This window comes from Nesoenas mayeri (assembly GCF_963082525.1).
Source record: "Nesoenas mayeri genome assembly, chromosome: 1".
In the NCBI taxonomy this organism is placed as follows: Eukaryota; Metazoa; Chordata; class Aves; order Columbiformes; family Columbidae; genus Nesoenas; species Nesoenas mayeri.
This window is the reverse complement of record NC_137541.1, coordinates 194,838,325-194,847,800: the sequence shown is the minus strand read 5'-3', so window position 1 is coordinate 194,847,800 and position 9,476 is coordinate 194,838,325. Positions and strand designations below refer to the sequence as shown.

Sequence of the window (9,476 nt, the reverse complement as noted above, 5' to 3'; positions counted from 1 at the left end):
AAAAGAAAACACAACACTTGTTAGGCACAAAAATAATACAAAGAGACTGATAAACCAAACACAAAAGAAACGGATTACATCACAAGAATCACCACCACTGTTAAGTGCTCTAATGAGTGACAACACGATTATCTTCTCACCCCTGATGGTCCTTGTAATTGCAGCGTGAGGAGCAGCATGTTGCACACAATCACAGTAGAGCAGAAGCCCTCTTCAGTTCTGAGGGTGTGCAGCCACCAGCAGTTTGCACTGAAACCTAACACAGAGAAGAACATTTTCAGGAAGTACGTAATTCAGGCTGGGGAGTTACTAGAGATACTTGAGTGGTAACTTCCTTGAAAACACACTTTTGTACTCAAAGTACTGCAAACAACAAGACAAACTACAAAGCAGCGCATTAGCAAATGTGGTTGGATAAAGAGCTGGGAAATGCTAACGCTTTCCTTCGTGGCGCCCTCCAAGAGGCCCCTGGAACTCGCTGCCACTGTTCAGGAACCGCAGCAGCAGGCAGACACACACACACAGTGTTTTGACCTCACTACAAATGAAATCGGAACCTGGTGCATTTTCTGGTCCAACAGAACTATATGCAAACATTTCAGCACTGAAGAAGGGAACACAATGACACACCAAGGCCTGCTCTGATGTCTACAAAATACTGCTCAGCCAGCGGTTAAGGAAGACCAAACGGAGCAGGTGTAACTTTGTGCCTGACCTGGCTCACTCTCCCAGGCTTCTGCAACTTTTTCACCATCTGCTGTTGCACACTCTGCCCCAAGGACAATGCAGTCCACTCACATTTTTATCTACCCTCAATTTTTAACACCCTTTAATTAGGCCATTATGCTGTGTCAGCCAGGTTCACGCTGCAATCTGAAATGCGCACACACAAACTAATAATAGGGACTGAGAAAAAAAGGGTTTTATCACTGCCCTCAGACAAAGAGTCATTATTTAGCCAGTCAAAGAAACACTTGTATCTCCAAGGAACCTTGGCCAGGGCTCTTCCCTTCACAGGAAGGAAACTCTAAGTTGAGGACATAAAAATTCTGAGATGCCAGGGAAACCTGCCAAGCGCTCAAACTGCTCCTTTGCACAGGGCCAGCCTGATACAGAAAGACAAGAAGACTGAAACGTCAGCTGGACAGAAAAACCTCTTCTGAGTCAAACTTTGAAAAAATTAAGTGTTTTTTCTGTCACTACTTTTCTGCTAAAGAGTTTTAACTGCATTGTCTTTTATAGATTTTGTGAGTAAATGCTTGTAGCTTACTTATTTCCATAGCTTGATGTATCTTATGCATTATTGTGTGATTATTTTTACATTACAATTTTACTGTGATGTTACTAAGAAAATAACAGGGAACTCCTTAGCAATGGGCGAGGCAAAACCACCCAGCAGGGTGCAGATCAGCTTTCCCACCTCCTCAGACACCGCTCCCCAATATGGAGTAGGTAACAGGCCCAGGTCAGGGAACACTTAATCTGGACGTGAGTTCAGTGCGTTGGGCCTGGTGGGGGGAAGTGGCTGTTGGCACTGAGAGGCCACTGTTGCTGAAGGGACACAGCAGCTGGAAGAGGCGTGCGAGGACAAGGGAAAGGAAATGTCACTCCTGTCTTCAAGGGCAGGAAGGAGGACTGGGAGGACTACAGGCCCTGGGAAGGTGATGGACCAACCACACCTGAAAACCATTTCCAGACCAATAAGAAGGTAACTGGGAGTAGTCAGCATGGATTTACAAAGGGGTCATTTGCAAATCCTTCAGGATCCTAAGCTGGCAGCTTCTGTGATGAGGTGACCAGTTCAGTGGATACGGAGAGAGCAGAGGATATTGTCTGCCTTGACTTTAGGAAGGTTTCTGACACTGCCATAGTATCTTCATTGACAAGCAGATAAAGCACAGACTAGGTTAAGTGGACGAAGAGGTGGACTGAAGTCTGGCTAAACAGCCAGGCTCAGAAGGTTCTCATCAACGGCACAAAGTACAGTTAGAAGGCAGCAAGTAGCAAAGTACTCCAGGAATCACTACTGGAGCCAGGCCTTTTCAGCGCCTTCATTTATGACCTGGTTGATGGGACAGAGCACACCCTCAGCAAGTCTGCTGGGGACACCAAGCTGGGAGGAGGGGCTGATACACTAGAGTGTCATGCTTCCATCCAGATTGACCTCAAGAGGCTGGAAAAATGGGCTCAATATGATCTGATGAAGTTCAGAGGGAAATGCCAAATCCTGCACCTGGGGAGGAATAATCCCAGGCACCAACACAGCTGGAGGCCACCTGGCTGGAAAGCAGCTTTGCCAATATGGACCTGGGGATCTTGGTGAACAACAAGTCCAAGAACCACCATGAGCAAAGAATATAACCTGACCACAAAGAGGGTTGATGGCATCCTGCACTCACTACAAAGAAAGCTGCCAGCAGATGAAGAGGGATGATCCTTCCTCTCTACTCAGCACTGGTGAGACATCTGGAGTGTTGTGTCCTGTGTTGCGCTTCCCAGTACAAGAGACGTGGACATACTGGATTGAGTTCAGTGAATGGAAGACAGCTGAGGGACTGGAGCATCTTTCATGTTCTGAAAGACTGAAAGAGCTGAGACTGTTCAGCCTGGAAAAGGTGGGGCAAAATCGTCTAAATATTTACAAACATCTAATGAGAGACATAAAGATGGCAGAGACAGAGTCTTCCCAGTGGTGCCCAGGGACAGGACCAGAGCAATGGGAACAAACTGAAAAATGGGAGCTTCCCTCTGAACATCAGGAAAATTTTACTGTGAGGGTGACCAAGCACCAGCACAGGTTGCCCACAGGCTGTGGAGTCTCCGTTCCCTGGAGACCAAACCCAAATGGACATAGTCCCTGGGCAACCTGCTCTACCTGGCATCCTGCTTTGAGCAGCGTGTTGGATTATACAGTCTCCACAACACCTTCCAACTTCAGGTATTCTGGGGTTCTGTGAAAAGCCTGTCCCAACTTCCACTGCAGAGGTGAGATGCGAGTTAGCACTGCATGGCTCAGGAGAGGAGAAGTCATTGCCAGCAGCAAAGGCAACTACCAGACTGTCCAACATACAGCACCCTGCCTGAGGTGACCTCAACACCAGGAGGGGAACAGGGCCCCAACTTTTCCTCTGAAGCATGCACACAGAAAATTTTTAATTTGGAAAAATCATGTACAAAGCAGCACTACGTAAGTGAAAGATGCAACAAGGCACAGCAGGTAGAGAGTAAAAGGTACAAAAAAAGGAAGCAGGGCTTCTGCGGAGTGTGTAAGAGGATTCTGCTTGTCCTGGGTAGAAATTTTGAACTATTTCAGTCTCGGGCATCAAAGACCACATGAGCAATTTTCCAGTATTAGTCATAACTCAGGAGTACAGTTTGAAACGTATTACTGCAGAAATATTTCTTCTCTCATGTAGCCCTTTCCATGCTTTTTACAGAATGACAAAGGACCCCATCATGTTTATATTTCCCATGCAACTCTCCGAAGTTTTACTGCTTAACTTCCAACACTTAATTTACCAGGTGACTTGGAAATCAGTAAAAGGACCTCTGTAATTAGCAATAAACCACACAGACTACTACTATAGAATCACAGAATGGTTTGGGTTGGAAGGGACCTTTGAACATCATTTAGTCCAACCCCCGTCTTTTACCTCCAATGTGAAAGATTGATTACATCTTTCAGATGTCGGTAAACAGCTCAATATATCTGGCTCTCTGTTTACTGTTAACATCACTATAGAGACAGTTCTGAGTATGTTCACTGGGCCAAACAAACACAGAAGAGAACTAACCTGAATTCCTCTTGCTGTATCAGCAGAACTTGCACATCTTGGTTAAATCCCAGTGTTTAACATCATTTTTACTTTATAAAACTGATACTTTGGAATTTCAGAACTACTGAACCAAGCTGCATCCATCGCCCTTTAAAAGCTCCCTATCTGTCAGTCCGCAGAGACGCTCTCAACGCCCAGGACAGACGACACCACACACCTGCACCAACACAAACCCAACTCTACACCAGGTCTCACAGGGTACATGGCCATGGCCTTCTGGACCAAAGGCCAATCCCAAGGACTGTCCTGAATCAGAAACTACAGTGTTGATGATACAAACTGGATTCTGAGTGCAACATATCGACAGCATCCTCTAGCTCAGACAGGACATCATATTAATGTGGCACTATGGTTTGGGATGTAAGACACCTTACAGCCAGCCAGATTTTGAGCTGTCTGCAAAAGGCTGCATACATATATTTCAAGTCCTTTAAAAACATGTCAACATACAACAGGAATTATGCAAGGAATTACATTATCTAAAAGCGAGTATAAGCTGAAGCATACCAGCAGAATTACTCTACATCAAATTGCAAATGTGAACAAAAAGAGGGCTCCTAATTTCAGAAACTGCTGAATAAAGCCAAATATCCTAAATACATACCTTGTACTAACACCTGGTTTAGGAATCCCTTTTGTTTAAGATAGCAGAAGGATTCTGCACAAGCCAGTCTTCATCTGCATTTTATGATTTTAATAGTAACCTAAAAAAATAAAGAAACAGTAAATAACTGTGACACACTAGAAAATACAGTAGTTTCTCTTTTCAAATTCCCACAATATGGAGAAATAAAACTTCACATTACCGAAAAGAAAAAATCCATTTATTCTCTACCCATTGTAACCACTTAGCTGTTACTACACAGATTTCTTGAAAGATTTTAAATCTAATTTTATTATGTCAGCAGTTAAAAAACAGCTGTTCCAAGAACATTACAAAGTTGCTATATTTTCATACTTCTGCTTAGAGTAGATTGAGTGCAGATCTACTCCAAAGAACCCCAAGTCACTTCTCTTCGGAGGGTTTTTAAAACACATCTATCAAACACAACACTGTCTTCTTCCAGGCCTGTCAACGAACGTGGCCAAAGCAACATTTCATCCTTCTCATATTATTGCCACTACAATAATTAGGACACCTGCACACAGTTATTAACGAAACTTGAGAACTAACTGCTCTCACTGTAGTTGTACTGAGGGTGTGGAAGCAGAAAGAGTCTCATTCCCATTGCACAGCCTGCTGTGGTACAGACATTTAGCAGATACTTAAAAGAGGCAATGCTATCTCTGAAAATCCAACTGAATTTAATTGGAGTAAAATGTTGTCCTACTTCACAATAACATTTCAGAGCAGAACTGCACAGAAGTCTCACTAAAATACATATTAATAATAAAAGCATTAGAAACTGATGCAAAAGTTTAAGACTTTTGTAATGTCAAAAATCTGCAGTAGATCTGCTTGGATTAGCAGTATGTGCAACTGGAAGAACTAACGGCAAGTCAGAGTATAATTTTAATCCTATTACATTAATTCATAATTAAAATTATTGTTAGTATATTCAAAAAGGCCTAAATAATAACTGAAAGCGTTAATAACGGCATCCGTCCTGAACTCTGTCCATCTTCTTCCAGAGTCCATAGGCAAAATAGTTTGGATAACTAAAGTGTTTAAAATTCAACAGCTCCCTGCCCCAGTCATTCAGGCTTCAAAACAGCTCTCACCCAACCCATACCCACACATTCCCTCCTCCCTCACCCACAACTAAAATCACCTTTTCACCACAAATACCCCCAGTTTAATGGAACATGTGAGCACTGCAATGTTTGATAGGTTTAATATAATCCATTGCTCCAGCTGGGGATGCAGACACAGAAACATGTTGCAGAACCGAGGAGCCCAAGAGAAACCTCTGTAAAGAGGCTGAGTGTGTGGAAAGCCCCTGACGACAGGGGCACAAGGGGATCAAGAGCTCTCTATGCTCTCAGATAAAGACTTCTTAAAACAATTTACCTACATCTCAGGGTCCTGTTTGATGATCAGAGAACTCAGCACATCCTGCCAACCATTTGTTACAGAAAGAATGACTTTGGAAAGCCACACACAGGTTGCACCTTTCAGGCTAGTTTTGCTCCAGGAACAGCCCCACAAAGCAACTCAGAAGTGACATATGTGCAAATTACAACACACAACCACAAACATTAACAATAAAAGTAATGTTTGCCTTACTGGGTACAGCTGAGGCTAGCAGCTCAGCAGAAATATGGTTTCTAAGTCGACAGAATTTCATGTCTGAGTCCTATTAAAAGTGCTGTTAATCCTTCAATCCTCCCATTTGCTTCCTTGTCATCTTTCCCCTCACCATGGTGCAGCTTGCTATAACATATATCAAAGTTCAAATGTTCTGTTATCTGTTCCATAACGCAGACATTCTGTGAGATGGTACCTTCTTCCTAAAGCAGATATGACAAAGCACAGCACACTAACACTTTATAACTAGGGCTTTAATTTTACAAGTGCTAGTATTAAAATCATTGAGCAGGTCCAACACGATAATGGCCAGGGGACCAGGCTGGAAATGTCATCTGGACCAATATTAGTGTCCTGGAACACCACCTCCATATGGTGAAACCAAAGGGAAGCTACAATTACAAACTGCACATCTTGCAGTCTCTATTTTAATATTAATCAGGCTTTTCTTCCTTTTTCACTGTATCTACAAACAGCAAGGCTAATATCTCCAAAGGCCTAACACGGTCCCTCCAGTTTCGTTAACAGCCAGTGGGTAAGATCTTCACTCTCCTGGCCACACAGGTTCACTGAAGAGAAAGCAGTGAGACAGATTCTTGGCAACTGATACTAGTGACAAAACTGTAGCCAATAAATCTGATATGTTTTTGAAGACAAGCCCTAAAACCAGCCAGTAAGACCACATAGTCATGTTATAAATTAACCATTTACCATAACTTGAATACTTGCAAAGTGATTCTAGTGTGTCTGTGTTTTCTTTTAAACAGTGTGTCTCTCCCTTTGCACTATTTCTTTGGGATTCTCTCTCTCTACCAAGAAATTAAGATCATTCCAACCTCCTTACCCTATAGAAACCTAAACAAACCCCATTGTTCATGCTTAACAGCACTTTGTTACATTTGAACGTATCCTAGCAGCTAGTTCTGAAAAAAGGGATCTGTAAGAGTAAGCAGGAATACACCAAAGTGACTCCGAACCATCTTCATTCATATGATAAAGCTTTTCTTTAAATTAAAGCTCAAAGGGGGTATGATGCCAAGGAAAAGGAATCTCAAATATTGTAAGAGGCTAACAGCATGATAAACATGGCTAGTCTGAAGGGAACAGATGGCATCACAGACAAAGTGAGTGATACTGTGCATCCATTGTGCCATTATTGAGGAAAACTGAAAACCGGCTCCTCAGTACAACCCATCTCAAGTAATAGATTCAGCTTAACAGATACTCCCCACACTTGCCTTTCCAATAGAGAATTGTGATGCGAGACAAGCTCCAAGCTGCCACAGCAGAATCCTAAGCAGGAACAGCAAGGACAATCCACACCACCAAAGGACGTTTTACATTTACCTCACACCCCCCGATGCTGTGCAGCTTCATTGGCTTGACTGACAGGTTGCCTTTTTATAAAAAAAAAATTAATAGGATTTTTGAGGTCTACTGTAACAAAGTTTACTTTATGTTTACTTGAAAAATTACCTAGCAACAGCAGCACAGGTAAATTTTGACTTCCACTGAAGTGGACCATACAACACTTTGCACCGGCAGGAATAGGGATCATTGAGAGTAGCAGAGCCACTATCCATCACACAGAAAGGAAGAACTCCAGTGCCGAGCTGTTCTCAGGAGAACACACAATCCCTTGTGGCCATTTATTTGGGGTTTCCAAAGGGAACCCAAGATGATCCGCAGAGCTGTGTTCATGTTTGCACTTGTTCAGGTTTACCTATCAAAAGGTAACAGATAACAATGTTGGCTGCTGATGTACTAACAAAAGACACAGTGCTAGACATTTTTAAGTGATCAAGCAATCTTTTCCTCCCCATTCTTAATTTTTATTCAAGTCTGGCCGAACCTGCTCACCTTAATCATGAGTAGCCCCTGCTAAGGACAAAAGCACACACTTGCAACAATAAAACCATCAGGGAGCAAATCAGTTGTCTCCTGGGCACCGTTGCATGGCTGCCACTGATTACAGGAGACAAACTGCAAGATAACCTTCCCCAAAGTAGGAGCAAATACCTGCCAACAGCTAGAAGTATTTAAGGGAAAAAGTGAACACTACCAAATTAAGGCTCAAAAGGAAAATTAAGTTCCTAGCAGCAGACGGGCAAATGTTTGAACTGAGCCAGCAAGGCATTCAATTCCCTTGACACAGCTATTAAAAACATTTAAGATCTATTTCACGACTTTCTATTTATAAGGTATATGGTATCTGAAGTTAGCATCTTACACAGCATGAGGAATGTGAATGTAGTCATATTCCTCTTCTGGAATCAGACACCAAAAAAGAAAAGACGGTGGCAGTCACCAGTGACAATACTTCAATCAAGGGACAATTATTTTTCTGTTTTGCCTGGATTGCAAAACTTCACTCATGCAGAAGTTAAACTTTTTCTTCAATATTTGGGGAACGATGAGCATGTCTGAAAATATTTAAACAGAAAGGACGAAGATTTCATCTGCGCAGCTTAAACAAGGTCTAAATAAAGACACTGAAATTTCTAAGTACTTTGTAAATTTAATAAAAATTGTTCATTTGCAAGTCATTATGTTCCTAGATGTAAGACCACACATTTAATACAAAAGTAGGATCCTTTTTTTTTTTTGCTAAAAACAGTTCCCTACAATTTCAAAGAAGTTTGGATTTAACCAGCAGAAGGGAATAAAATCTTTAACTTCCTAACATCACTCAGGCTTCTATCACACAGTAAAATTGAAGGGTAACATTTTAATGTATATTCTATACATACATTATATTTTTGTAAAGTTTTCTGCTGTGAGGCTGTAGTCATACAAAGTCATTATAATAATCCCATATGAAATGGCAACTCAATCCCGTATTTTGAAAACGGCCCTCTCCCATTTATCGCTTACATTCTCAGTTGAGGAACGTGCAGCACCAGAAGAGCTGGCTAACCAAACAGTGATTTTCATAATGATCCATTCTACGTATGTATTAATACAGCAGGAACACCTTCAGATGTTCAGATTTTTACTTTCAACGACTGTGCTCCTGCTGAGCAGCTTGGAAAGCCATCCAAGTAACAGTATCACTTTCTCCATCCATTACATGGATGCAAAGTTCCTGAGCATTTTATGATACTTTACCTTATCATGAACAGCTAAGAAGCACAAAACTGTTGAAGGAGGAAGGGAATAACCTTTAACCCTCATCATCTCTTTCACCTAGAAATAATGATGTATAGATGTGACTTCACCAATTAACACAAAACTGAAGAAACCTGACAGAAGAAAAGCATCTGAAACCCTCGCCTCACTCAGCATTGGAAGTTACAGTTAAAACTTCATGAACTTGTTTTATGTCAGGTTCTAGAAATTCTGAGGGAGTTCAACCTGTGACACAAACTTATGGCTTGTTTACACAGAGTTTG

The 9,476-nt window shown here is 41.9% G+C and overlaps 1 protein-coding gene across 4 annotated transcripts in view; it reads right to left on the bottom strand.

Moving 5' to 3' along the window:
• The window catches only part of PSPC1 (paraspeckle component 1), a 63,746-nt gene that overhangs the window by 1,475 nt on the left and 52,795 nt on the right, over positions 1 to 9,476 (bottom strand). For 2 of the 4 annotated variants that reach the window (XR_013923622.1, XR_013923623.1), the window contains exons 8-10: positions 7,561 to 7,807; positions 4,441 to 4,540; positions 141 to 256 (exon numbers count right to left, since the gene is read on the bottom strand). The gene's annotated coding sequence lies outside the window, so the exon portion shown is untranslated. Of the gene's footprint in view, positions 1 to 115; positions 257 to 4,440; positions 4,541 to 7,560; positions 7,808 to 9,476 lie in introns of those variants that run through there. The other 2 variants (XR_013923624.1, XR_013923625.1) reach the window with 1 other exon arrangement.